This window comes from Oryx dammah, unplaced genomic scaffold (assembly GCF_014754425.2).
Source record: "Oryx dammah isolate SB20612 unplaced genomic scaffold, SCBI_Odam_1.1 HiC_scaffold_28, whole genome shotgun sequence".
NCBI lineage: Eukaryota > Metazoa > Chordata > Mammalia > Artiodactyla > Bovidae > Oryx > Oryx dammah.
The window spans coordinates 43,817,382-43,834,657 of record NW_024070212.1 but is presented as its reverse complement, the minus strand read 5'-3'; the positions used below and the strand labels follow the sequence as shown (position 1 = coordinate 43,834,657).

At 34.3% G+C, this 17,276-nt stretch overlaps 1 pseudogene; it reads right to left on the bottom strand.

The window, feature by feature from the left end:
• Positions 1 to 5,534: 5,534 nt before the first annotated feature.
• On the bottom strand, positions 5,535 to 7,612 carry LOC120856822 (annotated as a pseudogene).
• Between the last annotated feature and the right edge of the window lie 9,664 nt (positions 7,613 to 17,276).

The window sequence follows — 17,276 nt, the reverse complement described above, 5'->3', positions numbered from 1 at the left end:
AACTTTACCGGCTTTATATTATTGTCCAGGGACCAGCATGCAACAATTGCTTAGAATTCAAGGAAAGTCAACTCCTTTCAGTTTCTGTCACGGGCACTATAGGTGGCTTCTGTTGCTTTTGAGTAATAATTCTATTTCATCTATACATGATTAAATATAACTTTCTTCTATAAAATTTGTGCCTGGGTGAACGAAAGACGTATTCCCAAGCATTCAAGAAGAAATCAGATCTTTCCATAGATGCAAATATGGATTAACCTATGTTGCCATTATGTAATTTGAAGTTTTACTTTATATTATGCATTTATTTATTCAATAACTAAATGCTGAATACCAGAACTGCATTATACATTGTGATCCTAGAAAAAAAGACGCAGTCTCTGACCTTACAAAGATCATACTCTGGTTATGAAGAATGGCATTGATAGTACATGTTCAGTAATATAGCAGAATTCATAGGCAGTCCTGGAAATGCAGAGGGAGAGCTTTTAAGCCAACCTTCTAATTAGTTTTGAAATTATTGTTTTGCTGTGATTCACTTACATACATGCATATCAATTATTTGAAAGTTTGCACATTATGTATATACATATACAGTATGTAACTTTACTTTTTCTCTGTTGCTACCTAACCTATAAATAAAATAATAATCCTAGTATGTTCAAACAGAAAAACTTCATAGAGAATGGTAAATTTAAATTGCTTTGATTAGACTTGGAACATGTGGTTAATACAATAAATATTGGGCTATCTCTATTTATAGGGGTCTTGATAAGCCATGCTGATAATAGCATTTTAAAAAGTCTTGGATAAATTAACAAAAGAAATGCTTTTATTTTTAGCCTAACAGATGTTTAGTTTCTGGCTTATAACCATCTCTTAAAACATTACAATCACTGGAATGCTGAAACTACCCAGGAATTCTGCCAATCTAGCAAAGTCTTTAAGATAAAGCTAGAATAACTGAGAAAATAGGATATTTCTTTCAATATGTCCTGTAGCCAGAAAACCCTTGGCCACAAATTATAGTTATTAAAAACCCATGTTCTCCACTTGGATTTTTAGGTCAAATAGTCATATTCATTGGTTAGTATAAATAATACAAATTATCTGAATTCTATCAAGTTTATGGTTATATTATTTTTATTTTAAATAAAATGATCATGGTATTTTGAAGTTTTTTGTGGCCAAATTCTGAAACTTTCACTATCTTTGACTCTGGACAAGTTTTTTACTCTAAGATTTAGTTTCTTACTTAGAAAATGAAGTTGATACTTATCACATAAGTCTAGTGTTAGGATCATGTACAATATAAGGGAACTGTATAGCACATGGCATAGGGTAATTTCTGGGTCAGTGATAGATTTTTTTGTTTGCTTAGCTATAAAACCTGTGCTGGATAATACTTATATCACTTAAACACACCTTCTTACAACATTCTAATGAAAACAGTTAGTCCAAGAATGTAATTATCCCTATTCATTTTTTTGTGGGGACATCAAACTCACCTGTCAGTGATTGGCCCAGCCTATAGGAACCGATCACTCAAAATATTTCTTGGGTTGTTTCACCACCAAAAATGTTGAGACATACAAAGCATTTCTTTTTTGTTTTCTTACAGTGTTGATTGTTGCTGACATTCTATTTTGAATGCACAGGCTGAAGCCCATACAGTAAAAAGGAACTGGGGATGCTTTTTGAAATGCATCAAGGTACACCAATATCAGTTTGTTTTTAAAACTGGACTAACTGTATCTGTATTATTTGACTCCATACGGATATTCAAGCTTAGTTGGTCAGAATTTGGTCCTAGTATGTCAGGTTAGGGTATTCAATCTCCCTTATGTACTAATTACAATCTGATTGATTTTTCACTCACTGGTTCTAGACTCTCTGGCTGCAGCTGTAACTTCAACTTGCCAATGAACACCATTGCTCACAGAGGACCAGAGAAGAGAGTGTGAATTAATTTATTGACAATCCTTTTCTACTCCTGAAACAAAGCAATTTTGTAGATTTTATTGATGTGCCATAGCACTGTCCTCATATAGAAACAACAATATTTCATAGAGCATTATTTTCAGTGCAAATAATAACAGAGATCATGGAGAGACAGTACAAATTAGCTTAGACTATCGTCTTATTTATAGATTGAAGTACAGTTATATTTTCCACTGATTTACATTCTGACGTCTTAGTTTATTATGTTATTTGCTTTTCTAGGCTTGTTCTCCACTTAGATCTGCAAGGACTATTCTTTTCTTTACTATTCTTTCCTTTGTTGGATTGTTTATTTTCTCTGAGCAGAATACCTTTATTATTATTATTATGAGAATGCTAAGTATTCACCTAATTACCCCCCAAAGAACACTGGAAGACAATGCAGTTGAACAAATAGATGAATCCTGGAAAGGGATGATTGATTATATGGTTTCTGGAAGTCAACAATGGTTTTCTCTTACCTTCACATATTTTTATTCTAGGTTACATTTTTATGATAGTTTTTTAAGCTTTATATCTGGCAACTTTTATCTTCCTGTTTGAAAAAATATTCCAGGAGTGTGCAAGTATACAAATAAATATTATCTATTAAACATTCATGAAATTCAGAATGATTAATACATGTGTTCATTTTTAGAATGAAAAAATAATATAGTATTTATTTTTATATCATGGCTTTCAACAGACATATATGTTTAAAGAATTTAAAATTAAATTTTATGCCAATCCAAAAACTGAATAAATAATATAAATGGAAGTGCATAAGCCCAATGCAAATTGTTAGAGAAGAATCTCATTAGTTTATTTTTTAGGTAGTCAGTCAGTCATCCATTATACAGTATGGACAGCATAAACTTGTGCCAAGAATTTCTGTAGATACATAGTTGAATAAATACAGTAATTCTCCAAAATCACATACTCCTTTATGAAAGAAAGTCTCCTCCAAAATACGTCCATACGTGGATGTGGAAACAGATAAACACCAATACAGTGCAGTCAGATCTATCATAGAAATACATAGAGTCATTGAGACACTACCTAGCCCAGTCGATAATGCAGTCTGGCAGACAATGTATGTAATTTCTGCTTCAATTTTGAATGCATTCTGATTGTTGCCAAGCAAGTTTGTTTTATTAATTTTTGTGTTGGATTGGCTAGTCTTTCAGTTGTTTTAATTCCTTACACACATATTATCTAGTAGTAAAGACAAATGATAGAATATGATGAATGATATAATAAAGAGTCACATGGGATTAAACATTAGTAAAAAGTAATTTAAGAAGTGGAATCCACTCCTGAAATGGAGAAGTGATTGCAAAATTAGGGACAAGTTCATGGAAATTCAATAGCATAAGCTTGGCATTGACAATCTGATTCATGGCTCTCTTCCTATCTCTTCACATTGTTCCTTTAGGGGAAATATGACAATGATGTCTCACAAATGGGTTGCCACTATCAAAGTTTCTTGCTAGCATTTTAGCAAAGTGGAAAGCAGTTCTAGCATTTTAAATAAATGTTCTTGAAATCTTCACTGCCAGACATCTCATTAAGTAGGAAGCCTCAGTAGAGTAATATGGAAAAGCAATTTTAAGTAGAAGTTTGATCCAAAACATGGTGATTTTTGTAAATAATATTCTGGGAAGTCTTCTGTGCTTTTTCTGGATTTAATTTTACTGGTGCAGTTCTGTACCTCTCCCTGTTTATTGTGACCAGAAATATCACTTTATCATCCACCATTCTTTTTCAGAGAATGGATTGTAAATAAATCTATGAAACTTCCCATAATTTACAGAAGACTATTAATGACAATTTCTGAAAGGATAAATTTATTCAGTATGTCCCACATAAATATTCTCTAAGATATTAAATGCACTCCCTTATTTAATGTGATGGTACTTTTAAATGATAACATTATAGCTCTGGTAGTAAATACTGTATTGTAATAATTGTGATTCTCTTGCCAAAAGTGGACCCTAAAAGCAAGGTTTGGTCATGTGCATTGCACGCATCTTTGTATCTCTGACCTGACCAAAAACATGTTAGTACTTGATTCATGTTTTTGAAGCAGTGACTACAGGCATAACTTATCAATGGTACATACTAGCTAATATCTACTTATTTCCTTTATAAACATGACTTTGAATGTAATTGATGATCTGGGTCTAATATTCTCATTCTCTGAAATTGGATAGAATTTGAAATTGTGCCGTACTCCTATCTAAAATGCTTCATTCCAGTGTATGTTCTCGTCCTCTCTTGGTTGGATTACAAAAATTATCTTCTTACTGCTTCCCTGACATAAGTCAATATCCCCACATACTCTATGTCTGACTTCACTCCCAGAGTGATATTTCTAACACTCAAATCTGATTATGTCACATGCAAGCTCAGAACTCTTCAATCCTTGCTCTTTACTCCACAATGAATCTAGATTTCAGGGCTATTTTATGTAGACTTAGTTCCAGGAGTATATGAAAAACCCTGTCTTTTCATTTTTTTCCCCGAAGTGCTCCACATATGATGTTCATTATATATAGCTGAATAAACCCTGCATGCATGAATAAATGAAAATGGCTCTTATAGTCTACTTGTGCCAAAATTTAGGCAGGCAAGTTTGTTCATAGAAGTTTCTTAATAGAGCTATTTGAAACTGTAGATGTATGCTTTAGGAAATTAAAAAAAAATATTATTTCAGGTGTGTTTTAAAAATATTTTTATTTTATATTGGAGTATTTGGGCTTCTCAGGTGGTAAAGGACCCGTCTGCCAATTCAGGTTAAACGTAAGAGACATGGGTTCGATCCCTGGGTCAGGCAGATTCCCTGGAGGAGAGCACAGCAACACACTCCAGGATTCTTGCCTGGAGAATCCTGTGGACCTCAGAGGCTGGCGGGCTACAGTTCATGGGGTCACACGGAGTTACACATGATTCAAGTGACTTAGTACACAAGCACATAATTGATTTACAGTGTTGTGTTAGTTCAGGTGTACAGAAAATGATTCAGTTATACATATGTAAGTATTGAATCAAGTTATCACTCATAACTTTTCACGCTATGAAACCTGTTTATATCTTGACTGAAGAGTTCATTCTAGGTCTAGCCCTGTCTCTGACTACTAAGTGCCCTATAATATTAAGCGAAAATACACCATATTTCTTATTTTATCTTTTGAAGCTGGCATTTTTCTGCTCACTTTGATAATCCTATAAATATTTCAAGCTCTAGAGGCAGGATGGTGAAGTGGGGAGACTAGTACTTACCTCACAGGCTGTGAAATGAGTTATAGAGTATTATACTGACTAGCAATTAATATCTATACATTAAAATTACTATGTAATTTATCTTCATTTTACCAGATGTTAGGAAACCAAAGTTTGAGGTGCCTAAGATGATTTGTAAATATTTATTTATGATAGTAAAAGTGTCTTTAAACAATGTGAACTTTTTAGTATACATAATGTATCTATGAAATATGGTAAGTTAAAATGATGGCCTTGAGACAATGCTTTCTACCTTACTATTTATTTATTTATTTATTTTTTGGAGGGACTGGTTCTTTATTTCAAAAAGACATTTATCAATTTTCAGTATCAAAACAGTTACACTATTGTTTTTTTTTTTCTCCCAGTTGGTCCCCAAAGAGACCACACCAAAGGAGAGAACATTTTAAGCCAATTAAGCTGCAGGATGCATGCCTAACAGACCTCACTGAAACCTCATCAAAAAAGGGGGACTGAGTAGGGAAAGAAACTTGAAAAGATCAGCACACTGCTAGCCCACAGACTGTACAGAACTCTAATAGGCAGAGGGGTGACCAGTGTGCCTCAACCCCAAAGAAGCAAAGTTCCAAAATAATAGAAAATTTTAAAAGTTTTGTACATACGCTTTTCAAGATTTCTCCAGCACTAACCGATACAAAGCACAATGAGAGGGCACTTTTTAGAGACAGCAGCTTCAGACCCAGAAAAGGGTAATGAGATGAGTTTCATATGGCTAAATCAGTGGCAAAACATAATTTTCTTTCCTTTCTTTCAAGGAGGCAGAAGAGCAAATAAGTGGTCACTTCAACATAAGGGGCACATGGTCCATTCTGTGAGCAGTTGGGAACAGGGTAGAGCTGGGACAAGGATTTGGTCTCAGAGGTTTCACCATCTTAATTGTCTGGTCACTTCTGATGGAAAAAAAAAAAAAAAAAAGTTTGTCCAAAGATACCGTAAAGCTGAAAACCCGAACAGCACTTTTTTTTTTTTTGGCTAACTCCTCCTGGAATCATCTTTCTGGTTTGGCAGGTACTTTTTACAGAGCAATGAGGTTTCGCCAAATGGAGCCTTTCTCTGGGCTGCTAGGCTCTCAGTAAGGCAGGCCCAAACCTTTTCCCTTTCTCTCTGGAGAAGGCAATATGTATTAAGCTGAAATGTTACCTTCCAAAAGTGAGAAAGGGATTAGACTGCTGCTTCAGAACTACAGAATTATCTGGAATGTTTTTTACAAATGGTTGTTACATCAACAACAAAAAAGGTCATTACAAAATGTGTACATCACAACATGCTTTTAAAGACACTTTGCACTGTGCTCACATTCCCTTAATCAGCCTCTAGCCCAACTGGAATCTCTGGGGAGAGGCAGAGACAGTTTGGCGAAAAGGACACAGGAGTAGGGGGGTGGGAGAGGTGGCGAAAGGAGAAAGCAGCCTTCCAGTTAAAGATCAGCCCTCAGTTTAAAGGTCAGCTTCGGGCAGGCTGGCCTCAGCGGAGTCGGGGTGAGAGGGAGGAGCAGCGGCAGGGCGGGACTGGGGTGCTCTACATCTCATTCAGGTCAAGCAGAGTCTGGTCCATCATCCTTTGTGTACAGAGGTGCTCCTCTTTGGTGCATTTCAGTTTATCTTCCAAATCATCAATTGTCTTTTCCAGCTTGGCTACCGATCTCTCAGCAAACTCAGCACGGGTCTCTGCCTCCTTGAGTTTATCGGTAAGAATCTTTATCTCTTCCTCATATTTGTCTTCTTTTTGAGAGTACTTTTCTTCAGCAGCACTCAGACACTTCAGGTTCTGGTCCATCAGTCTGATTTGCTCATCCATCTCTCGGCAACCGGACTCTGCCAGCCCGGCTCGCTCCTCTGTGCGCTCCAAGTCTCCCTCAATAATCACCAACTTGCGAGCCACCTCTTCGTACTTTCTGTCTGCCTCTTCTGCAATGTGCTTAGCTTCTTTGAGTTGGATTTCCTGGAGTTCCATTTTTTTCTTCATCTTTTAAGGCTCGGTTTTCGATAACCTTCATACCTCTCTCGCTCTCATCAGCAGCTTTCTCAGCTTCCTCCAGCTTTTGCAGGGCAGTGGCCAGGCGCTCTTGAGCTCGGTCCCTCTCCTCTTCAACCAGCTGGATCCTACGGTTCAGGGAGGCCACCTCAGCCTCAGCCTGTTCTCGGGCCCGTCTTTCTCCCTCCACTTCCCGCTTGAGGCGCTCGGCCCTTTCCTCTGCATCATCGGCCTGCTGCTGCCCAACCTGGATCTTGCGCTTCACCGCCTCTATGGTGGTGATCCCGGCCATGGTCCCCACCCAGCTCCTGCTTGCCTTCGGGTTCCTGCCTCCTCCGCTCGGCGTTGCAGCCGCTTCTCCTACCTTACTATTTATTAAAATCCTGTGTGGTAGTCAAGGATTAGATTTCTTGGTACTTCATTTCTCTGTGGTAACATTACAATTAAAGTGCAACATTTTCACAAGGAAATTCTAAAGATAAAGTTTGCTGAATTAGATCTACAGACAATAAAAGACCATATTGAGATAAGTTCAATTTAAAAATACAACTGCAAATACTAAAACTGAAAACAAAATAATAAGCATAGGGGTTTGAGTTTTTGTTTTTAATCAAAACAGTTTTATAGGTGTAGCTGCTTTGAAAAATGGAAAAATTTTCAACAAGAGTCAATAATGGTATGGTGATTTCTGTGAGTGTATTTTAAAAGACCAGAAGTAATATATTGGCCACTAATTGGGAACTAAGAAACATGGACTCTTACACAGATAATACACCTGCCAAAAAGCAAAAGAACTACCTTACTTTTAGAATTTCCCTAAAATTCCACTTGTAGTTGCAAAAATAAAACATGGAGAAAATAGTCTGTATTAGCAGTGATCTTGAAGTCTCTGGAATACTGCAACTGACTTTTTGTTTATTAGATTGAGGGATAAATATAAGAAAGTCAAAGCATTTAATAGTTTATTTTACTGTTCACATTTCCCTGGGACCTTTTGAAGATGACGGTATCAAACACAAATCACTTTAAAAACTAGGAGATTAAAAAGAGAAGTTACTTCTTTTCCTTCCAGGGGTTTTCTAAACCCACATTTATGCACTTATCATTGTAATTAGGATAATTCCCAACACTACCACCAACATTACCATGTACCATGTATGTTATACAGCAGAGTTTCTTAATTTTTTCCACATCATAACACTCATTGAAAGTAGCATTTGTATAGCACACTGAAGTTTAAAAAAAGAAGAAGAAGAAGGCTTCTTCCAGCAGAGCCTAAAAACTAGGGAAGGTATGGGCCTCAGGCCCAACCCAGAAGCCCTGAGGGCTGCAGGCATCATTATTTGGCACACTTGCAGCCCTTTTGCACACATCAGGGTAGACTGGCATACCTTTTGGGGAGCTCTGTGTTTGGTTTGAAAGAAATGGTAACATTAAAAAGACCATGTGTTCTTTTTTTTTCTGTTTTCTTGAGCCTAAATTTTAGCAAGGAATATTTCTCTATTCTCTCTGTTGGACTAGATTGCTTCCAACATTCAAAATGATGAAGATGATGATAAGTAAGAACTTGAGTTTTGTCTCAAATAAATGCAATTAGCAAACGTGAATCTGTTTGTAGTGACTTGGGTTTTTATTTTCTCCTGAAATTTTCAATCAAAAGTTGGGGTTCAAAGTAGCAAATTGATTGCTAAGCAACTTTTTTCTAATGTAATTATTAACGGTTTGAAAGAAAAGACTAAGGTGGCATATCTATGTAACTTGATTTATTTTCTTTTATCTTTTGTTTAAAATACAAGGTTTCCCATTTAAATTGTATATGACAATGATAATCTCTAAAAAAAAATTAAGCATGTCAGCCAGCTTAATCTCAGAAAGAAATGTCTTTAATGCAGTTAAATAGGTGAGAGTAAGAGAAAGTGAGGGGAGAGAGACTGATTCGTCAGTTTCCTTTTGTATGTACAACATTTAACAGTTCTTTCTGTCTAGAAATTGTTATATGTAGCTTTAATCTCTTCTACTACAGTGTAACTTCATTTTCTCTTTTTATGTCTTGGAGAGCAGAGGACCCCAAGAGTGCAAGAGAATTTAAAGAAATACCAGCTCTACAACCATGATTGGGTAACTGTGACACAACTATAAAATGAAAGCTATTCCACTTGTTCTAAAGCCCTAAAACTTTGGAAATAGTGTCCAATTGTGGAAAATTAAAGAAAAAGTCTGCCTTCTTGTCCTAGGGAAAAGAATCACGAGTCCATACCCATGATTGATTGCATCAATTGTATTTCTTTCAAAAGCTTTTAAAACCATAAGTGAAGTCCAAAAGAAGTTGTATGTCACTATGATGATGTCAGTAGCCTGTGAAACTTAAGCAATTGATTCCTATGTTCATTCTGATTTATTAATAATTGTTTGTATATTTCCCAACACATTATCCTGCTCATACTTCCATAATAATCTCTTCCATTTTGAAGATAGTCTCATTGTAGCATGTACTCATGAGGGCTGTCTCATCTTCTGGAGATTGAGATAATGTACCAGGAATACCTTTTGAGCTTTTGTGACCTTAAAACCAGTGTGAAATTGGATCACAATTACAGAAAAATACCATCTGTAACTATTTGTTTCAGACATCTTAATGGCAGTTCTTGTACTTGAAATAACTTAAGAATACTATTCAACATCAAATCTTTTCTGAGGAGATTACTGAAGTGCATTTGAACTTTGTCATACTTTTAGAAAGTTTTGGAGAAACTGTTGGTTTCAATATACGTGTCCCTTGGCAGTGCCTTTTGTTTTGTGCTTCAAATGGATAACATTGGACTTTTCCCCATCTTTAGCAAGCACAATGCATCCATTTTTTTGACATTTTGAAATGCAAAGGACACAAAACTATGTATCAACTATCTCTAATGTATTTATAACATTTCTGATGAGCTTCAATAATTGCACATATAATGTATTAAATTTACCCAGTATGTTAACTCTTCATTAGAGTTTTATTAGAAGCATTTGAATTTACACACAGTAAAAATGTCCCAACATTATTAAATGCATAGGGAATACACACTATTGTTATTCTATAGTATTTAGACAAACAGATAAAGTGAGTTGGTGTTATCTCACCTATTATCTAGAAATTGTTCTTACTCATATTTTTCCAATTTGATAATTAATTAAATCCTGAACACCAATTGATTGGGGCAGGGTGTCTTTTTATATATGTGTAACCTCTGGAGTTCTGGTTAGAGAAACAGTTTCCAGATGCCCACACAAAAAATTCTTTCACTCATGAATACATTTATGCGACCATTAAATTTACTTCCAGAACATTTTAAACTAATGTTTCCTATTAAACCATTTTATAATTTTGAGTTGATATAAATTATGCCATTTCTGAGTTATGATTCTTCTATAACAGTTTGTTACCAAGTACTAACTGAACATATTTCCTAACTCCTTCAAACAGACTTTGCTATTTTTTGTAGATTCTTGATTTGAACTATCAGCTATTAATAATTACAATACTATCTTTATATGAACTTGGTAGTTTTCTCTATAATTCAATAACCAATTTAATTTATTTTTGCAATATATGAATAAGTCTAAATTATCTTTTGTGAGTTCTGTTTAGATAATAAAATTTAATTTCAGAAATGTAGCTCCATTCACCCATTTTATTAACTGATGCCAATAGCCAATTATACGGACTAATAAATAAAATGTTATTCATGAGAAAGTATAAAAGTCAAAAATTTCCTTATTTTTTATCTGATTACTAATGATGCTATTATGTGCTTTTTCCAGCTTCTATAGTTAAAACTGCATAAAGCAAAGTAGAGTTACAGGTGAAGCTTTGTGTTTTTAAAGACATTCACAAGAGGTTCTTTCCAAATGATTCAGCAACTTCTTAGAAAACTGCTATTTTGAATGACATCATTTTGCAAGGGTAATTATTACTCTTACATCTAAAATTATTACTACAACATAAATAGAAAAGTTATGTCTTTGGTTGTCTACCAAAGAATCTCCTTCACCCATAAATTTATGAATATATTTCAATATGAAGACAATATGAAGACAAAAGGGGATTTGGGTGTTTTTTACTTTCTACCCCAAAAAGGGCATTTGTTTGGAGGTCAAGTCCAACACATGTGCTGTGTAAAATTCCCAGAGTTGTTTACCCCTGAGCTTCACCTGGAAGGGTAGTTACATGTTTATTCTTGAGAAATTCTAGCTAGGTCAGATCACCAGTGGAACCCCACTATCTCCCATGAGCCTGTATCTTTAATGCAGTCTGGCTGGCCTCCTCTTCAGCTGGTGGAGGATACATATTTAAGGAACATGTGATACCATTTCCTGGCTATCAATAGAGCAACAGTTTATTGAATTTGGAACATACAAATAATATAAGTATAGTGGGATCAACATTTTAAAACAGGAAGAGTGGGAATGAATTTGGCTAAAAATACATCCAGAACCTTAAAATATTTGTATCATTTGAATACTGACTAAAAGTTGTATTGAAAGGTTTTTATGATAGTGACATTTGTGATATTGAACTATGGGAATAACTTATACATCCACACAATGTTACTGGGTAAGTAAATTACTGGTAAGTATGGATAAGTAAATTATAATACATTCATATAGGGAAAAGAGTACAAATAATTAAAATTATTTATAAGATTGTTCATAATTTTGGAAATGCTTTAAAATAAATAAAAATGACAATTGAAAAAAACTGTTAAAAAAAGGATTACATAAATGCATGAGGAATTGTATCTGAATGTATGTGCATATCTATATTTTGTACCTATTTCTGCATTTTTCTCTTAACTATATTTAAAATGGACATCCCAAGTGGTGCAGTGGTAAAGAATCCACCTGCCACTGCAGGAGACCCCGGGCTCAATCCCTGGGTTGGGAAGATTCCCTGGAGAAGGAAATGGTAACCCACTCCAGATTCTTGCCTGGGAAACTGCATGGACAGAGGAGCCTGGCTGTCTACAATCCATGGGGTCGCAAAGAGTCAGATATGATTTTGAGACTAAACAAAAATAACAACTATTTAAAATGCATAATGAAGTCTCCTTAAGGAGATAATGAAACATTCTGTGTGTCTTTTAAAATTTCTTTACACTTTTGCACATTTTCAAAATTGTATAAAATTAGATACTATTTTTATAATCACAAAATTATTATTTTAAAAAACAGACTTAACCCCTAATAATGTAGAAAAAATGCACTTCATCAACTGCTGTGTCCCTGACAGCACAAAAAGACACTATCAAATCGTCCCCATATGCTAAAACATCCCTTCACTTACTCATGGGTGACAAATTGGGATATACTTGATAACTCAGTCTGTATAATTATTACTAATAATTGAGGCATGTGCCTTCATGTATAGTAGAATTTCTAATTCTTCCCCTTTTCAAGTGTAAGACAACAAGGGTGAATTGAGAGTTCTAAAATTCTAAAGAAAGTGAAAAAATAATAACAGAAAACATTTAAAAATCATATAGAACAAGACTTTTATAACTCACCAAATATACCATAAAATTAATTTTTTACTAAGGAGATGATTTCAATGTATAGTTTAAGTGTCTTTTGACTAGAGAACTTGAGTCTGTAATGTTTACAAACTAATAGGAGTTTATTTTATCTTGATTATTTCAAAACCAAGTCTTAGAGTTGTTAAAGGATCTTTGTCATAGTACTAACGATTACTATGTTTTGTTATATTGCCACCAAGCTGGTAACTACAGATATGGAAGAATGGTCATAGGACAAGAATAAATTGGAAATAGGCACAATAGTTTAATTTTGTCCTGGTAACAGAAGTCTGAGGAAGAATAATGGTGCTATGAGATGATTTTTGTTCATGATAAATAGCACAGCTAACACCCCTAATTTCAGCACTGTTTCACCGAATAAATACAGGCAGGGGGAAATGTTTATGAATGAACTGCACTAAGTTAACATGTATGAAGTTTACTCTGCACCAGGCATGCTGTGGCACAGCATTTTGCACACAATAGAAACAAGCTGAAAAGAACCTAGAATGGATGAATAAATGATAGGCATTTAATGAACCCTGAACTCCTCCGTCATCACTGTTTCTTCCTTAATTGATAGGTGAGTCAAAAATGCAAGTCTGCAGTGTGGCATGGAAGATTTCATTTATATTGCTAAAAACAATATAAAACAAACAAAAATGTATTTATCAGTGTACAACCCAGTGATATTAAATTTATTTTATTAAGAAAAATTTTAAATCTCCAGAGTAAACTCGAAGAGTGGATAAAATGCTATGGTTTTTAGTTACAATCTCTGGAAAGTAGAAATCTTTATATATGCCTAAATAATAACCCTATATAGCTTCATGATTACAATAAAATTATTGATAGGTTCCTACGGTTGTACTGCTGAGAGCTGCATATCAGGATGAATTTGCATGAGGAATGTAAATTTCATTTTTTGTCATAGTGATCTGACTTTCATCAATGTGGGCTATTACATTTTTAATGGATGCTTAGCAACTGAATCTATAGCTTTTGTTTGTTAATGTGTGTTTTAGGGAAGAAAATCAATTCAATAGGAGTTAGAAAAAATTCTGGGTTTTATATTGATTGATATACACTGTTTACCAAAATATTTAAGCATCCCCCAACTTCATCTTCTGAATAAATCATTTGCAAAAACATAGGGAAAGAAAGCATAATTGATGGGAGCAGCATTCAGCAAATGCCTTGTGATTTGAGTTTTATGTGTATTTTATTATATATGTGGTTTTACAGATAGCAGAAACTGAATAATATATTTATATTGGGTAGAATTTTTCCCAGTAAGCTAAGAAACTACCTAAAACTTTGATATCTCTGCTTGGGCTAATTTGAAGATGAAGATGTATTTGAAAATAATTTTAAAGTATTGAGTTACCCAGTAATACTAAATACAAGTTTTATTGAAACTACAATGCAAAACAATTGAAACATTGATCACTGGGGAAAAAAAAGGAGTGGGGGTAAACGAAGTAAATAAGAAATGGCTTTATTTCTCAATCAACGTATCATTGTAGATAAAAGAAATATATGAAATTTCATTGTATGAGACAAAGGAGTATGATATCAAAGTGTCCTGTTGCTAGCAAACTAGCTATGTAAACCACAAAATAGAGCTGCACTAAAAATACAATACGCTGAAACAGTAATTTTTCAATACTATGTAAATACTGTGGACATTTGAATTTCAAAGATAAGCAGAATCAGCAGATAGTGACAGATTTAAATTTGCTAAAAATCAATAGAAGAGCAATAAAATGCAATTTTCCTAAAACAGGCTGTGACTTCGAGTGAGCTGAACCATTCCTGATTCAATTGAGAGATTTTTTAATAGGACTTAAGAAAGTGGATTTAACATTGTTTCATTTTATTAGTGCTTGAGCAACATAAATGTGAAATGCTTTGAAGTAATCTGCATTATATTTTTATTAGCTTCAGAGCTTCTATATACATATTTTATATTCTTTTCATAAGCTTAAATAGTATTACATTCTAATTATTATTTGCAGACAGTATTTGTTTTTCTCATAATGACCAGTCAGAAATCAGTACTCTGAGTTCATGAAAAAGAATCATTTCATGTTGAGTAGCAGTTACTCAGTATGCATTCTAGCTCTTCCTCTCAGAGGGAAAGATTTAAATAATGTATGGCGGGTTCCTTTGTAATGAGGCACTCTTTTTTTTATGTTTTGTTGTGATTTTGTCACTTTGGAGGAAATGTTAGTTAAAGGGTCCCAAATCACATCAAGGATTTCATTGATGCCATATAATTGATCTATATATCTTTTAATGGAGGGATGAATGTCATTCAAGGCTCTTGGGCATTTAATTTAAATACTAAATTTAAGAACCATGAGTGTATTGATGAGTTAGGAAAAGATACAGAATTGTATGCATAACATAAGACCTGGGTGAACATCTTTTTTTCACCTCCCTTTCTTTCTCATTAAAGATTGATCTAAAGATTTTTTGAGGGAGACTTATTTGATAGACATAGTCATTTTCTTGGTTCCCAGAGTGGTAAGAAAAAAAAAAATCACTCAATAAAACACCATTTCCCTTTTCTCTTGTGTCCGGTACTCCCTTCTTCTTCAAATGCAGCTGTTTTCTTAAGAATTCTTTCAAAAGTGAATGCCATGGAGAAAAAAAAAAAGACAGTTGAGCCAAGTAGCTTCTTAAGGCACGGAACTGAAGTGTTGCTTCTAAGCGTTGTGTGGCTTCTAAAATAGGCTATCTTGAAATAATAAAACTAAAACTGACAAATCTCAGCAAATTTTAACAAAAGAGTAGGCTTTCTAAAGATACCTTTCATTATTGCGTCATCTCTTTTCTTAAATGTTTTCTGCATATGAAATCCCTAGTGCACATGATTTGTTCAGATATTGACATTTATGTTGTGCATTTTGTATATTGCCTATACCTTTTGCTATTATGCCATGTCAGGCTCTTTGTCAGCTGACTGTATGTGTAGCCCTATGTTGGGGATACATGTCTAGGAAGTATAATAAGTAGCCACAACACAGAAAACACAAATCAGCAACCTTCTGTGCCAGAGAAAATAAGTTTTTTATAATCAAAGTTTTGTAATATTCTTTTAACTTAAAACACTAGCATATTAATTGTACCTATTTTCCAAAGAGCAGATCATTATTATTGACATGCTACTGGCTTTACGGTCCCAAGATGCATGAATTCTTACTGTTGCTTGACATTTTTAAATCCCTAACTCTATAACCTATAGCTATACTTCCCGTTAGCTATTACATGCATTAAGAGGGCATGCTAGTTCTTGATCAATGATTGTTCAGTAATTCAGACGTGTCAGATTCTCTTGTCAGTTAAAAAAAAAATCTTAGTTGTTATTTTTAGACTTTATAAAACATTGCCTAAATAAAATTGTATCTGATGCTCAGAGGATACCTACTCCAATTTTTGTGAAGAAACTATACTTATTTTTCTATGATTATTTTTTAACACTAAAACAATATTGTGCTTATTTGCTCATTCATGTCCGACTCTTTGCGATCCCACAGACAGTAGCCCTCCAGCCTCCTCGGTCCATGGGATTCTCCAGGCAAGAAACTTGAGTGAGTTGCCATGCCTTCCTCCAGGAGATCTTCCCAAGCCAGGGATCAAACCCAGGTCTCTCACATTGCAGGCAGATTCTTTACTGTCTGAGTCACCAGGGAAGCCCCCAAACTATTGAAATACAATGATTATTAATATTTCAGTGCCTTTCTTCCAGAGCATGCCAATGAAATATTATAATAGCACTATATCATACATAATTGAATATGTCTGTATACTTATTATCCAAAAAGTCCACCAGATTAGGAGGAATACTGAAAATATTTGAGTTACAGGAAGGTAGAGCATACTTATGAGTCTTTAATTTTCTCTAAACAACATACTGATTCTTATTAGGCTGAATTGTTAAATAGCTGTTTGCTTGTCACGGAAAGATACAGGCACTGGAAGCATGATACATAAAAACAGCAATTCAAAGGCATCTGATTTTTCTCAAAGAATTGTGATACCTTTATTCTTGTATTCTTAGTTTTAACAACTTCTCACCATTTTTCCTGACTCAAATTTTTTGAAATCTTTAGGCAAATCAATGCATTCTGAAACAGTATGAATGTGTTTGGGGGTTTTAATTATTAAAGAATTACAATGGAAATACATTTTGTTTCATTTTTCCTTTAATATATGCTTAGCTTGTGCTATCAGCAGGAAGAATTTTAAATTAGGACACCTGTAATGAAAATCAGCACAATTAATTGCCTGTTAGTCTCTTACACTATCTGTACTACTAGTTATGTTGCTAAATTGTGAGTTTGGAAATCTTCTTTATATACATTGACTCTCAAGGCTTCAAAGGATGTATTCCAAAATCCCAGTGAAATATTATATAGTTCTAGCAATCAGTTGGGAATAGGAAACACATTTTTTAGT